A 19,273-nucleotide genomic window follows, 5' to 3' on the forward strand; every position below is an offset into this window, starting at 1 on the left:
TTTGAAGATAAGTGCCAACATATTTACTTGTAAAATAATAATATTTAAAAATAATTGTGGCAAAAGAAATAGGTAGAAACATAGATCCCGCAGATTAGTCATAAATTGATTTCCATTAATATTTGGGGTCATGGAGTCCTTTATATTGTTCTCTCTTCATGGTTAATGTGTGAAACTTCCACTACAACATGTTAAAATAAATCAACAAGAAAATGTGTATTTTCGTATGTATCATCTAGTCCATTTATTTACCGTTCATAAACATATGCAACAATAGCATAGTGCTTTTTATATCTTTTTTTGAAAGAAGAATAAAACAGACCTAGAAAATCTAAGGAACTCATAAATCAAGTTTAAACTGAGATAGAACTAAGGCCACAGCCCAGAGGCTACAGATTTTTAACCAAAGTCTTTCCACCATCTCTGAATCCACAGAATTTCATACTCTCACTAGGTGATGTTCCAGATCATTATTAAGAAATGAGAAGAGCAAATCATGGAATGAGATGCATTCTTAAACATGTAATTGGAAGTGTATTGTAATCTGGTAAACAAGTCATAAAAAATGGGCTTGGGTTGTGGCTCAGAGGTAGAGCACTCACCTAGCATGCCTGAGGTACTGGGTTCGATCCTCAGCACCACATAAAAATAAAATAAAGATATTGTGTCCACCTACAACTAAAAGATAAATATTTTTTTAAAAAGAAGAAGAAGAAACAGCCCTTGGATATTTTTTTTTCTTTTTACATTCTTCCCCCATTACCTCTCCCCCAGGAGAAATCCTTGCCAAAAATTAAATGAACTTCATTGTTGCCTCACTGTCTTCTCTAAATAAATAAGTAAAAGTTACTATTTCTAAATGTGATATGCCATAAATTAAAGTAGCAGTTTTGGCACCATCTTCAGGTACCAAGGGAACAGACAACAGGTAAACACTGAGTTCTGTGTGATATCAACCACAGTTATAAAATGGCTCACTTCCTAGGGGAGTAGAGAGGAAAGAAGGGGACCTGTATAGAGAACAAAATTTCATGAGGATGGCAGAAGGGGAAATGGAAATTATTTTTAATTGTGATAATGGTACTGAGATTTATGAGATTTTGGTTTTTGGAGATAAATAGAAACATATTTAGAGATGCAGTAATAAAATTTTGAGGATTCACTTTAAAATAACAGAAAGAGAAATGGAGAATGCTTAATTTTAAGTTTTAAGTGGCTCGTGGTATCTTGTTTCTTAAATTGCAAAAATATTTTGTATGAAAATTCATTTCTTCTTTATCTCTATTTGGCTGAAATAAATGTCTCTATGTTTATAAAAGCATGTTCAAGCAAGACACTGAGATTTTCATCTTCAGAAATATAGTAAAAAAATAGAGGGGTACAAAAATCTTAAAGAAAGCTAAAATCAAAATAACAAAAATTTTAAAAGCAAAAATAAATGGATAACAGAATATTTGAGATTTCTGTCATTTTTCCTCTATACATTAGTTGTTTCCTGAGAGCATGTTTCTTTCTGGTTTATTTTGGTCTTTCCGCATAGTTTGTAAAATATTGCTTTTTGTGGTTAACCTAATAACTCTCCTTGTCATCAACCCAAACCTGGTTCCCTAAAGCACTTTTAAATTTCAAAGTTAATTGAGCTTCAGAAAAGAGTCGTGCATGCAATTCTAATTTGCAGTGGAGACTCTGAACCCTGCTTGATGATGTCTCCCTGGAGACAAAGCATCAGGTAGTTTTGTCAATCAAATCAAAGTCATCATGTTCTTTTCTAATTTATTATAGTTATTTATATGTTTACTTATGTCTTCAAGGGAGATTTGATTATGAATTATTTACTGTTGTTATTCACTTGTAACGCACCAATCACCATTTGGAGACCAATTTAGGAATGATGTCTGCAAATTTCCAGATAAAGAAACCTAAGCAATTTATATGATAAACTAATGATACAATAAAAAAAGGAAATTGTTCTGCATGAAATCTCTTCCTAATTTTTGCTTAAAATTTCAGCAGTATTTCCAAATCTAGTTCTCCATTCTCCTCCCTTTTTCAGAGGTTGGGGTACTGGGGATTGATCTGAGGGGGCACTTTACCATTGAGCTACATCTCCAGTTCTTTTTATCTTTTTATTTTGAGGCAAGATCTCTCTAAGTTGCTAAGGCTGGCCTCAAATGTGTGATCCTCCTGCCTCAACCTTCTCAGATGCCAGGATGACAGACTCATGCCACCATGTCCAGACCAAAAGACCTTTTTAAAAGGATTTTGAATGCTGCAGATGTTTTCTTTCTCCATTAACAAAATATTTCTTATTTCATATATCTAACTCTTGGTCATGTATACTTTTTCTCTATTAAATTCCAAATAGGATGGGAAACCCAGAAGAAAATTATGATTCATCTATCTTTCTCTAATAACTTCTGTACCATCTTAATAAAATGGTTTATAGAACTATAGGTGCCAAAAAGAGTTATTGGTGAACTGATTGAATAACCCACGATAGATTCTAATATTGGTCTAAATTCTTAAATTTGTCCTTAATCTATATCCTTTGCTATGTAATTTTGAAGTTCTCTTTCATGATAAGAAAGGGAGCATAATTTGACTTCCCTACATCCATTCATGTGACATGCTTTAGACAATACAATGTCAGCAGAGCTGTCATCTGCAGAGGCTTGGAATGTATTTATATATTAGGGCTTGCTCTCTCTTATCTCTCCATTAAAGAACACTGCCAACTTATCCTGGAAGGAGAACCAGAAGCTCTTTCAACAAGGCTGAGAAAGCCCAACAATAATATCTAAGTCCATTCTACAATAGCCAACAGCCAGCCACCACTCAGCCGTGTGCGGAAACCCAGACAAGATCAGTACAGCAGCCCAGGTGACTAAGAAAAATATATGTTTTATGTTACTGAGAGTCCATAGTTATTTACTATGCAAAACTCTCATGGCAATAGATACTGAGTCAAACACTAGTAAAATATTTTAAGGAGAATTTACAAAGTACAACTAAAGAAAAAAGTGTTATAAATGTTACTAATGATTTTCTTTAGAAAAGAGGTAGGGTATGAGAGACAAGAATCCATTCACTAATTCATTTGAAAAAAAATATATCAATCTACAACAATGTGACAGAAACTGGCACTAGAGATATTTTTATTGAAGGAGACAAAATTCCCACTTTCAAATAAGCCTATAAACCAACAATATGATTAGAGTGTGATGTTTTGATTGGTAAACATTCTCCCAGATTTCTGTGAGAGCAAATAACTCATAATGCAGCATTAGATAAGCTTTTCTGCAAAAAATATTTTTTGTGATGCCCAAGTACTTTGGAGGTTATCAGATAAAAGTATAAAGATATCTTCCTGAACAAACTTCCAGAGTCCCAGGTCAGCACATTTTGAAGAAAAAAATGTATAAATTTGGTGTTCCTGGAACATCAGATATATACAAATAAAGCTGGAAAGTTATATAGAATATAGAAAATTAGATTCTTGTTAGAAACGATAAAGACTTTGGGTTTTGTTCATGAAATGATGAGAATTTATTGTTTGGTGTTTTTGTTTTGTTTTGTTTTGTTTTGTACCAGGGATTGAACCCAGGGGCACTTAGCCACTGACTCCCAGCCCCAGCCTTATTTATTTATTTATTTATTTATTTATTTATTTATTTATTTATTCATTCATTCATTCATTTATTTATTTATTTATTTATTTATTTATTGAGACGGGGTCATTGCTAAGTTGTTCAAGGCCTCACTCAAATTGCTGAGGCTGGCTTTGAATTTGTGATTCCTTGCCTCAGCCTCCTAAATAACTGGATAACAGGTGTGGACCACTGTGCTCAGTTTGTAATTTTTTTTTTTTTGTGGGAGGTTTTTTTTTTTTTTTTGAGGGATTGAACTTAGGGTCACTCAGCCATTGAGCCACATCCCCAGCCCTATTTTATATTTTATTTAGAGACAGGGTCTCACTGAGTCGCTTAGTGCCCTCACTTTTGCTGAGACTGGCTTTGAACTCCTGATCCTCCTGCCTCAGCCTCCCCAGCTGCTGGGATTACAGGTGTGCGCCACCCCGCCCAGCCTGTAATTGTTTTTAAAAGAAGAGTAACATGAAAAGATTTATATGTCGCCCTTCGGATAGCTCATGGAAAAAGTATGAGGAAGGATTGGAATAAATAAATATGCTTAAGTGCCTAAGAGCAGTGGACATCACAAAAAAAGACATTGAAGAACTAGAATCAACTGATAATGGTAATAGAAAGTGGAAGTGATGTTGAAGAGGAAAATGTTCAAGGCTTTTGGATTAAAGGAAATGATGACTAGAGTAAGGAGAGCTATAAAGAGTATTTAGGGACAGGAAACAATGAGTTAAGCTTGAATACAACATGGAGATGCAGATATCTCCTCCATTGTGGAGAAGATGTATAATAAGTTACAACTTAGAGATGAGAACTTTAAGCACACGTGGCAATAGAAATGCTGACATCATCAGCATGTGAATGGTGAGGTGCATTTAGGTTTAGAGACTGGCTGAGTGGGTTGTATGGTGGAAGAAAACCATGAAGACCATGGTTAAAAACGGGATTCAAGTGGTCTAAGTTAAATATGAAAGAAAATAAATCTAGAATCATCAGAGTTTTCTGGTATATACAGGCAACATTCTGCTACACAGGCAAAGTGACAAATTGTTCTGTTTCACTTAGGAACCATAAATGAAAAGGAGCTGAAAATTGGAATTAAATTATGTGTAGAATTCAGTGCAGAAGCCAAGTTTGTGTAGTCCCCTCTGCACTGAAGCACTACTTAAACTGAGGTGGAGGATGAGCACTGTTCTTTGCAGCTAAAATTTCCTGCCAATCTTTAAGCATATGGAGGGCATCAGGGCCTACTTTTTCTTCTATTAGAAACAGGGTCTCTGGTTTTATTCCTAGGTCCTTGATCTATTTCAAGTTGAGTTTTGTGTATGGTGAGAGATTTTGTGTATGGTGAAAGGGGTTTAATTTCATTTTGTTGCACATGGATTTCAAGTTTTCCCAGCATCATTTGTTGAAGAGGCGATCTTTTCTCCAATGAATGTTTTTGGCATCTTTGTCTAATATAAGGCAATTGTAATTTTGTAGGTTAGTCTCTGTGCCCTCTATTCTGTTCCATTGGTCTGTTTTGGTATCAATACTATGCTGCTTTTTTTTTTTAAGAGAGAGAGAGAGAGAGAGAGGGAGAGAGAGAGAGAGAGAGAGAGAATCTTTTTTGTAGATGGACATAACACAATGCCTTTATTTTTATTTTTTTTAATGTGGTGCTGAGAATCGAACCCAGCTCCCCCCAGTGCTAGGCGAGTGCTCTACCGCTGAGACGCAATCTCAACCCCTATGCTGTTTTTGTTACTATTGCTCTGTAGTATAGTTTAAGGTCTGGTGTATTGATGCCACCTGCTTCACTCTTCTTGCTACGGATTGTTTTAGCTTTTCTGGGTCTCTTATTTTTCCAGATGAATTTCATGCCTGCTTTTTCTATTTCTATGAGAAATGTCATTGGGATTTTGATCAGAATTGCATTAAATCTGTATAGTGCTTTTGGTAGTATGGTCATTTTGGTAATATTAATTCTGCCTATCCAAGAGCAAGTTAGATCTTTCCATCTTCTTTGATTCTTATTTTAGGTTTCTATAATTTTCATTTTATAGATCTTCCGCCTCTTTTGTTGATTCCCAAGTATTTCTTTTTGAGGCTATTTTAAATGAGGTAGTTTTCCTCATTTCCCTTTCTGAGGATTTGTCACTGATATTCAGAAATGCATTTGATTTATGGGTGTTGATTTTATATTCTGCTACTTTGCTGAATTTGTTCGCTAGTTCTAGAAGTTTTATGGTGGAAATTTTAGGGTCTTCTAGGTATAATATCACATCATCAGCAAATAGTGCCAATTTGAGTTCTTCTTTTCCTATCTGTGTCCCTTTAACTTCTTTTGTCTGTCTAATTGCTCTGGCCAGTGTTTCAAGAACTATGTTAGATAGAAGCCGTGAAAGAGGGCATTCCTGTCTTGTTCCAGTTTTTAGAGGGAATGCCTGCAATTTTTCTCCATTTAGAATGCTATTGACCTAGGCCCCAACTTCCTTAATAAGAGTCCTTTGGTGTAAGAATTAAAATAAAGAATCAATAAATGGGATGGGATTAAACTAAAAAGAAAAAGAAACAATCTGTGAGGTGAATAGAGAGCCTACATCTTGGGAGCAACGTGATGAGCAATATTATTCAAAGTATATGTATGAATATGTGTATGTATATGTATGAAGACACAAATTGGTGTGAATATACTTTTTGTATACAACCAAAGATATGAAAAATTGTGCTCTATATGTGTAATAAAAATTATAATTGATTCTGCTTCATATATAAATTAAAAAAAATAATTTTAAAAAGACAAAAAAAGAATATGGCAGGGCATCATCTCAAAAAATGGTCATAGTAATATTTCCACTTCTCCGTGCTCTTGAATAACAGTGTCACCCCTCATCAGCTCTTGGGTGACTAGCCTTTGGAGCCAGGCCGATATGCTGTGAAAAAGTAAGGGCCACATAGAGAAGCTACATGTAGATACTTTGTCCAAAAGCCACAGGGATGATCTCAGTTGTCAGCATCAATATCTAGACATATAAATGACCTTCAGAGAATTCCAGTTCCTAGCCTTTGAACTGAACCAGTGGATGCCAAGTGGAACAGAAGATGGATTCCCAGTGATCCCTGATGACTCAATATGTTTACCATGGTGGTTCACTAACATTTAAATGTATCTCCCCTTGCTCCAAAATAATCACTGCCTTATCCCAATTTTCTTAGTTCCATTCTTGCTGTTAATAACCTGAGCTATATTTATTCTCTCACTTCAAGTCCAAAATTGGATGTCTCTTCTTTCTTTTTTTCCTATTTCCTTTTCTTTCCCACTGACATGATCTTCCTTTCCATTTTTCAGGTCCATCTTACAGCAATTGGGACAATAATAGTGCATCTTATATTACCTCCAGTTTTCTACTATACAATCCATCACACCCACCCTTATGTAATTTATTCTCTCAAAGCAAAACCTTAATTATGTTACTCTCCTCTTAAACCTTGACTCTAAATATGTGCAAGGTAACAATTACTTTCGCATTATAGGATTTATATGATCTGTTTGGATATGTAGTTTTAGACTTATAAAATGGTATAGCCCTACTATAACTCGTTACTCCCATCGATCACTCTTCATAAATCCATCACAAACCTCCCCATTTTCTACTGGCTGGAATATCATCTTCCTCAATTCTGTGTATTTAATCCAATCCACCAATCAACATTAATGTTATTTTAATATAGGGCCTTTTCTGATCGATATAACTAAATAATGGCCTTTTTCTCTTAATTTCTATATAACTTGGTTTGTACTACAATCACTTAAAACCTACAAAATAAAATTTGGCAATAGATATTTTGTGTGTGTGTTTGTGTGTGTGTTAATTACTAATAAATTAAATTTCCTTCATGGAATAATCCATACTGTACTTATTTGCTATCATGGGCCTGGTGTGTGGCATGAAATAATCCAATATAAACCAATGTTGTATCTGGAGGAGTTAAGAAAGAGGGGGTTAAAAATGCAGAAGCTAGGAAAATAAGGAGAAGAAAGGAGAGAGAATCTTGAAAATGGAAAGGAGAGCAGTGGAGAGGAGAAAAGTGTTGAGGGGCAGAGGGAAGGGATGGAAAGGGGAGGAACAGTAGAATGAGGGTGACCAAGTTATGCTATGCGAATGTGCAAATGTACCACAGGTGAACCCTGCCTACAGATACCAATTTATAGAACAACAAACAGATCACAGAAGACTAGTGGAGTATGGGGGCAGGGGTGGAGGCCCTGGAGACTGAAATAGGACAAATTACTTCTATGCAAGTGTGATAATGTCAAAATGAACCCCACTATTATATATAGCTATGATGCACTAATAAAAACATTAAAAGACATATTGCATGATACAGAGAATGAAATAATAGGAATAACAGAATATAATATGGGTCCTGTAGTATTTACTATAAGCCAAGAATAATATTAATCATTAACCATTTCACTTGTAAAATCTCATTTAAGATCTAAAACAACCTTCAGATGTAGGTTCCAGATTCTGTATGTGAAGTTTGAGGCGCAGAGAGGTTGGAAAAGCTCATGACAACACGGGTGAAAAGTGGCAGAGCTTGGATTATTTGAAATGCAAGATTTCCTCACAAAGCTATTGATGGCAAACCAGTTGTTGAAATTAGATTGAGTTAGCCTGAATCCCAGCTCACACCAACATACCATCTTTGTCAAACATTTAACACAATACCAATTGTTTTAGTCAGCTTTTTTGCTGCTATAACTAAAGGATCTGATCAGTAAAATTTTAGCAAAGGAAATGTTTATTTGGGAGCTCACAGTTTCAGAGGTCTCAGTTCATGAACAACAGTTCCCTTCCTTGGGACTCCAGTTGAGGCTGAACATCATGGCAGATTGTATAACAAAGAGATGCAACTCATGTGATGATCAGAAAGCAGAGAGAGACTCTACTCGCCAGATACAAATATATACCCCAAAACCACACCTCCAATGCTCCACCTCCTCCAGCCACAACCCACCTGCCTCCAGTTACCAGTCAATAAATCCCATCCAGGATTAATTCACTGATTAGTTTAAAGCTCTCACAACCTGATCATTTCCCCTCTGAACCCTCTCACATTGTCTTACACATGAGCCTCTGGGGGACACGTCACATACAAACCATAACACCAATGCTTAGTATATTTTCAACAGACTCTAAATTAAGATAATGGGCTATTTACAATAGTGGAATACCACCTTTACTGTGTTCTTTTAGTGATTCTCCATTTTATGTAGAGTAACAAAATTTAAAGCTAATTAAAGAAAGACTATATATCTAAATCCATAACATTGTATTGCAGAAATTAAAGTTCAATTAGTATTCCAATTAAATAAGGAATAAATTGACCTAATATGGTGTAAAATTCTTAACTCAAGAGTTTTCTTGACCAAGTATATGCCACACCCCAAGGAGAAAGCCCAAAAAATCCTAAACTTGTTAACTATTTTTAAAACTAGTCTCTAAGCTAGTTGCCAGACTGCAGCAGCATATTTTAAGGTCATAGATTTATTAATCACAGATCATCAAGTTTCTCCATCTGAGGTCATTTGGACCCACCTAACTACAGCAAGCTCCAAAACAAAAGTTTACAATGTTTGAATGTTTACAATAGTATTTATTCTCAGTGATCTGGTTACTTCTTTCCAAAATCACAAAGCCATTCCTTTAAAGCATGTTTCTTAAGGAAAACAATTGAGGAAGGAAGGGACACCCCAAAGAGAAGCAGTATGTGTTGAAAGGTCATAGAAACATGACAAACACACAGGGAAAATGTGGTGAGGGGAATATTTGAGTTAAGAATTTTAAAGTTTTTAACATTTTAAGCTGACACCAAATCCAAAGTATAATCACTGGAGACACTGACTGGAGTCTACAGTGCTGAAAGTTAGTAAGTTATTAGCTAGAGTTCAAAAGTGTTATATGCATGGGCAGGGAGCTTAGGAGATCATTGTGGAAAAAAAAAAAAAGAGGGTGAATCAGTTGCCAGAATCTTTTCTCATAATCCTGTGCACTCAGAAAGATTGCTTCTTCTGCCTGGAATATCTTTACAACCACCCATTTGCCTGTCAAACTCCTATGCCTTTTTCAAGTACCTGCTTAGTTCTCAACCACTATATGAATCATTCCTATGAATCATGTCAAATGAATTCTTCCAAGCACTGATCTCCTAGCATTTTATTCACACTTTGGTTATAGCATTTAACAGATTGAATTCTATCTATATTTTCACAAATTTATTTCTCTATTATAATGTGAACTTCTTAATAGTATGCACCAGATTGCATTCTCTATAGCAAGCTTCATAGCATCCATAGTGACCATCACATTCACAATACTATGTTTACCAAAATGAAAAATGAATAAATAAGCCACCAAGGGAACACATAGGAAGATATCATTAGTTCTTATGCAAGAGGGCAGAGAAAATGACACATAGAGGAATCAGTTGAACCAGACCTTTAAGAGATGTAAGCTTTCACTAGTCACAAAATTAGAAAATTTATCCAGGCTGGGCAAACCACAGAAGCTTTTACAGCAGAAGTAAAAGCTTGTGAAACATCTGAAAGTATTCAGAAATGGTATAAATTCATCATTCATTACTATATTCAGATAACAGATATTTTATCTAACCCAAGCATTATACCAACTATATGAAATAAAAACAAACACACAGACAAGGAGACATGGTTTTAACAAGAGAAATCAAAAATGAAAAGAGATTATTATTCAACCTGGAAGCATTATTGCAGAAGCATGAACCAAGCTGTAGGGTAGCACAGAGAACAGGCAGGGAAACAAGACAAGCATGAAGGCTTGAGTTACTAACAGTGTGGTACTTCACTGAGTATCTCAGGAGAAGACCGAAGAAATAGGTCTTCTAGAAAAATAAGGAATGGCTTGCACAAATGTTTTTACAACTATGTCTGGAGGGTCTTTTTTCCCCCTAAAGTAAGAAATATAAACGTCATTTTGTAGATAATAGCAGGCCAATAAAAGTTTCTAAACTAGAAAGAGAGAGGATCAAATTTGTTCTGAGGAGAAAATGCTGATGATTCTATGGAAACTGTACCAGAATTGAAGGGAGCTGGAGGTACATACCAGATAGGAGGTTTGCCGTTCAAGCAAGATCTGAAGAGAAAGTAGAAATGGCTGGAAGAAAGAGATTTGATGTGGTAAACAAAGGACCAATACCTCTAAAATCATGACTGGAGTTTTAAATTCATTTAACAAATAATTAAATATATCAAAGAAATAAGACCATTTAATTTAACTAATAGAGATTTCAAGTAGATGTGGTGTGTGTATGTCTCAATTAGAAATGCAAGCAGCCAAAGGCAGAGAGATCTGTAGGGTACTTATTACAAAGGTGGCCCAGGTCAAAGAGGATAAGGACTCAGACTATAATAATAGAAGAGGAAGTAGAAAAAAAAATAAAGGAATAATGGTAGAGTAAGGAAGTAAGTAAGGTAAAGTAAGGAAAATGACTCGTTCATTTACTTGCTTATTTATTTACTTACAAATCATTTTTCAAATATCATGGACCAAGCACTTTGCTTGGTACTGAGAATTCAGGAGGTAACAAAATAAACTTCCACGCCCACAACATATGGCGTAGTGTTAAAAGGGAGAATTTAAGCAAGCAAACCTAAGAGGAGATGCTATTTTACGAAAGTAGAGGGTGCTATGGAAATACATCCTCATAGCATCCAAAGTGGCTTATAATAATACGGTGATGACTAGGCTGAAATCTGAAGGAAAAAGAGTGGGCACTAGACAGGCTGAATCATTGGAAAGGGTATTTGGGGCAAGAGGAACAGCATTTGGGTGGGGGGATTATCGCAGTGATCTTGAAGCTGAGCAAAGGTAATGAAATGGAGAATGCGAATGGAATCTCTGTATTCAAGAAGCTTGGCTGTGAAAAAAGATGCGTTACCAGGAGATCGATATGGAATCAAAAGCAGGATCTTGTTTTCCACTTCTTCTTGAGTGATAATTCATGTATAAGAAAATACATAGGTTTTAAGTGTATATTTAATATAGTTTTGAAAGATGACTCATTCTTATAATCACCATCTCATCAAGGTATGAAACATTTTTATCACCCCACATAATTTTTTATGACTCATTCCATGTCCATCTCCTAAGGAAACCACTGTTCTAATTTTTATCACTATAGCTTATGTTTGCTTATGCTAGAATTATATGAATGGAAGTACTATTGTATAGTCTCTTTTCTATTTAGATTTTTCATTTAACATATTCTTGAGATTTGTCCATTTCTGATCTGAATCAGTAGTTGGTCACTTTTTATTGCTGGGTAGTAGATGTTGCTTGACTTACAGTGGGATTGTCTTCAGATAATTCCATCATAAATTGAAAATAGTGTTAAGTAAAGAAAATGCATTTAGCACAACTCACCTACCGAACATTGTATCTCAGCAATACAGTACCCTGTCGAGTGTGGGTTGTTTCCCTTCATGATCAAGTGGCGGCCTGGGAGCTGCCACTCAATGTCACTGCCCAGCCTTGGCAGAGGATCCTAAGGGAGACTGCCAGCCTGGGAAATGTTCAGCACTCAAAGTTCAATGTCTGGTTTCTCCTGAAAGAGTATCACTATCACACCATCATAAAGTCAAAAAATTAAGTTGAACCATCATTAATTTGAGGACTGTCTGAATTTCATTGTCTGAGTATGTCCTACATTGTTTACCTAGATGAATATGTGTGTAATCATTCTTGAACAAGTCTTTCTGTGGATAGACATTTTCCTTTTTCTAGGATTACTGGATCATAAGTGAAGAGTATATCTGATGTTCTAAAAAAATTCCCAAACTGTGTTTCAAAGTGATTGCATCATTTTGCTTTTCCACCAATAGTTTATCAGTATTCCAGTTACTTCATATCCTTTCTAGTAGTTGATGCTTTTAGTCTTTTTGAATTGTAACTCTACAGCTCTAACATTTTAGTTTGTACTTTCCTGGTGACTAATCAATTTTAAGTATTATTTCATGGATTTATTTGTTGTTCACATATTTTTTGAGGTGTTTGTTCACACGTTTTTGAATTTTAAGAGAGAAGTGATGAGAATACTTAGATCCATAAAGCCAAGATTCTGTTGTGAGGGAGAAGTTGGAAATACAAAAAAAAAAAAAAAAAAAAAAAGTTCCCAGTGAGAAACAGCCTATCCAACGTTTATGATTTTCATTACAAATATTGAATCAGTGACTTATTTTCTAATTGGAAATTTATGAAGCTTCTGATAATATAATTTGAAAATACCCAGGAAATTACAGAGGAATATGCTATAGTGATTCAAAAACCCTTTTTCTACTATTGCCACATACTTCCTAACTGAAGTTGTGTAAGATTTTGTGTGTTTTCAAAGGGCACTGTTATTCTATATTTGATAAAGGTCATTATGATCAAACACAAATCCAAACTATTGCAGATATCAAAGCCAGGAGCAGCCATGCATACCTGTAGTCCCATATTCAGGAGGCTGAAGAAGGTGGATGTCAAGTCCAAGGTCAGCCTCTGCAATCTAGTGAGAACTTGTTTTAAAACAAAATTTTAAAAATGGGCTGGGGATATAGCTCAGTGGTAGAATGCCCCTGAATTTTATACCCAGGTACCACAAAAACAAAAACATAAAAAACCCAGGTATTATATATATGAAAACAATATGAATGAGATTAGCCAATATTATACAATTAAAATCAAATCAAGTGACTTTTTAGATTAAAATTGTCTTTGGAAAACATAGGCATATTAGTGAGACCCTGTCTCAAAATATAATTTTAAAAATGGGGATGGGGATGTTGTTCAGCAGTAGAATGCCTGTGGGTTCCATTCCCAGTACTAAACACACATAAAAAGAACAAGATTTACATACATGAAAATAGTATAAATGAGATTAGTTAATATTATATAACTAAAATCAAATCATGTGATGTTTTAAGTTAGAATTGTTTTTTAAAAGTACACAATGAATACATATATTTGATATGTACACATGCATATATATGTGCATAGATACTATATATGTGTGCATATATGTATATTTATATATACATATATTTATATGCACACACATATATATAAATAATTGATGCTTAGTAAGAATATATAAAATATTTACCAAAAATGGACACAAGGATTACCTATATGCAAAAGTAAGGGAATTCAAAAGTTCTTTGATTTTATTGATGTCACTTACATTTTGCTATTTCAAAAATTAGCTGATTTCTCCTAAACACTTTGAATAAGTAGTATATTTTATGGAGAAATGTGTGATATAATCTTTTGAAGTTTTTAATTCTATGCATGATTTTAATGACAATGTACTTTTATGTTCTATAATCCATAAATAATAGTAATAAGATGAACAGAAGTAAAGGGTGTGTTTTAGTTACTTTCCTTGAAGTGTTGATTTGCCTCAACTACTTGCTCACAACCCCATTGTAATATCAATACTCATTTGTTAGTTGTGGTGTCATTTGAAGCTAAAATGCAATGGACCACAGAAAAGTAAAGTTTCATAAGGACAAAGTTCGGCTGCTTTCTCATTCCTTCCTTCTGTTGCAAAGATTATTCCCCCAAATCAAATGAATAAAGAAGAGAATTGTAGTCTGCATTTTAGGATTGTTAAAGGTTTTTCTGTTTCTGACAGTTTGGCTTTCTTTTGTCATTTTCTCACTTAAATGTTGTAAACTCAGAAAGTGCTAAGCTAAGATTCTTTATGTAGTGTTACACATGCCATAAGACAATATTATTTTACCATGTCAAAGTTGTTTGCACCATTTGGAGCACATCTATCATCAAACCTCAATTAAATGGAGTCTTTCTATCTTCAACTAAAACAAACTGTTTACTTAGATTTTTCCAGTGTTTACTTCACAAGAGGTGGAAGACCCAAATAGCGCAGTAACATAGGTGTCTGGGGATCTACCAGGGGTCAAAAAATTTAACCCAAAGAAGGAGGCCTTCTTTTGGGGTTGCAACAAGAGACTTTCTTTTTCTTTTGCTAAGTAAATGGCAGTATTATAATGTTATTCATACCTCACTGGTGTCCTAACAATTCCTCTATTCAAACTGAAAAGGGATATATTCTCTTTGTTGCAAAGTATTAAATTTGTCCCTTGAGATTAGTGTGTAGGCAGTTTTAAAGGATGAAACAGGATTAGATAAGATTTCTTTACTGAGAAAGAGTTCTGAAACAGTGCAGCCGAAAACCCTCTTGTATTACTTGTATTGAAAAAAATCCTTTGTTTTAACACTTCAAATCACAAGTCAAATTTATTTTATTATTAGTTGACAAAATGTTTCTTAGTGGGGTTTTGTGAAAGGTAGACAAGTTACAAGTAGGAAAAAAATGACACTTGCCTTAATTGTATTTGGAATTTTGTATCTTTGAAATCTCTCTATGGCATTTATAATTTAAATATGTTTTAAGAGATGGTATAAATAGATAATAACAATTGTAGCTATCTGCTTAAAGATTCAGAAGGTTTCTGTCTTTTTTATGATATTTAAAATGGGTGAAAATTATGTTATATATCTACTGAACTCAGCCAACATTTGTTAAGTTTAAAAGTGTCAAAATTATGTCCAGGGCAGTTATGGAAAATATGTCAGTGTTTCATTTGTGTTACGCTTACATTTTCCAGTTAATAATGTTGTACACCATAAGAAGACATGAACAGACATTATTGAGTATGAAATAGCAAGAAGTTTTCTTCAGGAAGAAAATAATAGTCTGTAATAGTAGATTGCTTCTCTAGTTATGTAATTTGGATGTTATAGACCTTTCCTAATTATTAGGAAAGCTACTATAGGATTATATAATACTGTATTTTCACTGAATTTTGTTTTAATAGGATAAGGCAGAGGCTGGGTAAGGCTTTCTAAGATATACAGTAGTTTCTTGCTTTGGACCTTTACATCATTGTACAATTCATGTTTTTACTGAGTGTTATTGACTACAGGAAAAATCTTTATAAAAAAAATAGATTTACAATGGGACACCCAATTTTTGTTATAAACTGCAAAGAACCTTTATGTGTGAACATCGTGCTTTTGCCATTTGTACAGATTTTAAAGCTTAAAAGAAAAAATTGAGAATATCAGAATTCTACTAACAAAACAACAAAAAAAATCCCTTTGTATCCTGATGGCTCCTTGTCATCCAAAAACCAGGAAAGCTTCTGCATACACTTTGCTTCTGCACATTGCCGCCAGGTTATCAATCTTCCCATGGCACAGCCCCTGCTTGTCATCCCATTTCACAAACTGTCTCTGGTTTCCCACTGTCTCCAGAACAGAATCCAGATTCTTTGACTTGATGTTCAAAGCCCTCCACAATCCTTGAAACCTCCCACCACCACTTTTCTGAGTTAATTGTACACCAGGCTCATTAACACCCCCTACCTAGACTCCCTCTACAAGGTATTCTTAGCAAGTCCCCATATGTATCCCAATGCTTTGTGATTTTCATTGCATTGCTCATTATTTCATTGCTCTTGCTCCTGATCTATTGCTTTAAAGTTTGTGCTTTGTCTATTTTACCTTTCACCTGCCAGTACTTTAGGAAAGTAAATATTGGCTGCTCTGCTTCTGATAGATACAATTGTGCTGGTCCACAACATGAAGACATTCTGATGTAATACCCTTTTTTGCATGGAAAGTTTTGAGTCATTTGTTTCTTTATTGGCAGGTCAATAAACTTACCGTTTTTGCAGATTTCCTCTTGTTCAATGGCTCCTGAATATTTTAGGGTTTCTCCTGATTTTCACTTATTTCTTCTGGTTCAAAAACAGAAAAAAAAAAAAAAGTAGTGATGCTTTACAGATATTATTGATGTTTTAGTCGGCTTTTCACTGCTGTGACCAAAAGACCTGACAAGAACCATTTAAAAGAAGAAAAGTTCTATTTGGTGGCTCACACTTGCAGAAGTCTCAGTCCACAGATGGCCTACTCCATTCCTCAGAGTAGGAGGGGAAGCAGAACATCATGGCAGAGTGTTGTGGCGAAAATTGTCTCAGACAGGACAGCAAGAAGCAGAGAGATATAAGTTCCCCTCACCACTGACAAAATATAAATCCCAAAGGCAAGACCCCATTGACCCAGTACTCCAGCCACACCCTATCTGCCTATAGTTACCACCCAGTTAATCCATTTAAGTAGTTTAAATGCACTGAAGGTTAGGTTAAGGTTCTCAAAGCCCCTCTTACATCTGAGCTTTCTTGCTTTGTCTCACAGATGAGCTTTTGAGGGACATTCTCATGTTAAAATTATAATAATTGACATGGAAAAAAATTAAGTGTGCATTATTTATACAAAAGGAAAACAAATATCCATATGTTTGTAAACACTCAGGTATTGGACTACATATTTTTCTCTTTCATTTTGATGTCTGAAATCATGTTGTTGAGATTTAATGGTACTGTAAAAAAGAAATTTAGTTTCTATTGATTTATTACATTTTTATAAATATCTGCCGCTTTTGCATACATTTTTAAATTTTTTTAAATAACATCTTGAATATTTTGTATTTAAGTTGGACTTTATTTCTGCAAAAAAATGACTTTCTATAAGTAATTTGAAAACTTCAACACAAATAAGGACAACACAAAGGAAACAGGGAAATGAATGAATATTAGATGTTATGAAAATGAGAAAGGAAATTTTAAATATATTAATATAGTTTTTGAAAAGTAATGGCTTTTTCCTACTTCCATGCCCACGGTATAGCAGTTGCTATGATTAGGAGAACTTGGGCACAGGGCTGGGTAGGTGGGATTTTTTGGTTGTCATTGTTGATGATGCTGTTTTAGGTTGTTCTGTATTTACTTAAGGGATTTAAAGACCTGAGGAGCTTTAAGAGGCAAGGTTCTAGTGTATTGTCACTTTCAAAAGTGACTTAATTCTGATAGTTTCCACCTCGTTCTGCATTTGAAAAGAAAAAAAAAAAACTACTAATGTGCTGGGATAAGATTCCTGTTTAACACTTCAGTCCTTCGACAAACAAACTTGCAGTGTCACCTGCTTCAGTCATTGGCCATGAGCCATAAAAAGGAACCTTACAGATCAGGAAACGTGTACCTAGAAGCCTTTGCCCAAGTTCACAGGGCCTATTTATAGGAAATCAAAACTCGGATCCAAGGAGGACCACTTTTTCTCTAATGTTTTTCTCTCAATCTGTGTCTGAAATTCTCTTTTACTAGGTCAGATGGATGGATTTTGTGTAATTCATATTTTTATGGAGTTAAATATGGCTTCATTTTTTAGGAGATTTCTGGTTAGATCAATGATGGTTCCTGCAGCCATGCTACATGAAATTTAAATAAAAATTACAATCAGGGAATCAAGTTGATTTAAGAGTGCAGCAGCAGATTCAAAAGCAACAGGGTGAGAATCTATCATCCAGAGTAAAAGATCAATTGTGGCCACAATCTCTTTCCATCATTCAGAGCATCTTCAGTAGTGGGCACTATTGATATCTAATCATTGTAACAGCTGCCTTATTGGGTTTCTCCAGAGTGTCATCCATTATGCTCCCTACATACAAAAACTTATTTCACTACCCCAGTGATACAATGAGTATCTTCATTTTGTGACTGAATAAACAGAGGCTCAGAGAATTCAAGTAATGTATCCAAATTCACACAGACAGCAAATGGCAGACTTGAGTTTTGAGGTCGGATATCTTTTTCTAAAACCCAAGTTTTTATTGTTATGTTCTCTGTTTAAAATGACTAGTTCTAATACTACTTTAAAAATACTACCTGGTATATATTGAAATTTTTCCACATATTGGCAGATATTAGACACTAATGTTTCATTCAATCTTTATAACAATTATGTGAAGGCACTATTCTCTGAATTTTCCCATGACAATAAGAAAACTTGCAAAAGTTACACTATGTCCTCAAGATCACCTGTTAGGAAGCAACCAACACAGGTTGCCAGCCAAGGAAGATAGCATCCATCATCCAATAGTCTGGACCATCTCTCATGGAATTGTTTTCTCCATGAATACATAGCTATTTTCTATATGCGTTAGGTAGGACCAGATATGTGATATGTTATAACAAATGAATCAAAAATTTCAGTGCTTTATAATGACAGAGGTTATTTCTCACTCCTACTTTTTGCTGTCCACTGTAGCTGAAGCGCTATTGCAAATGTGCATCACAAAAGCTAGACTGACAGGGCAGCCACTATCCAGACCTGACCTTGTGACAAAAGGTCCGGGGAAGGCTCAACAAGCATACCAGCTTTTAAACTTCTACCTGGAGATAGCATGGCCACTACTGAGTCCAAATGGGTGGAAATAAATAATTATCTCAGAATAGTGGGGAAATTATTGAGCTGTCTGGCCCAGAACTACCAAGATATGCATATCTGTGCATAAAGTGACAGGATACAAATGATACAAAATCAGCAACTCTTAGATAACATCAGCTCTGAGATTACTAGGGAAAGATACACAAAACAATAGAGCAGCTTTCAAGAGTGAAGGAAGAAAACCTGCTGAGCTAACATAACATGCTCCACTACTATAGAAAGTCCACATTTAGAGCTCAAGAATTTATGATTTGGAAA

The sequence above is a fragment of the Callospermophilus lateralis genome, chromosome 3 (assembly GCF_048772815.1).
Source record: "Callospermophilus lateralis isolate mCalLat2 chromosome 3, mCalLat2.hap1, whole genome shotgun sequence".
NCBI lineage: Eukaryota > Metazoa > Chordata > Mammalia > Rodentia > Sciuridae > Callospermophilus > Callospermophilus lateralis.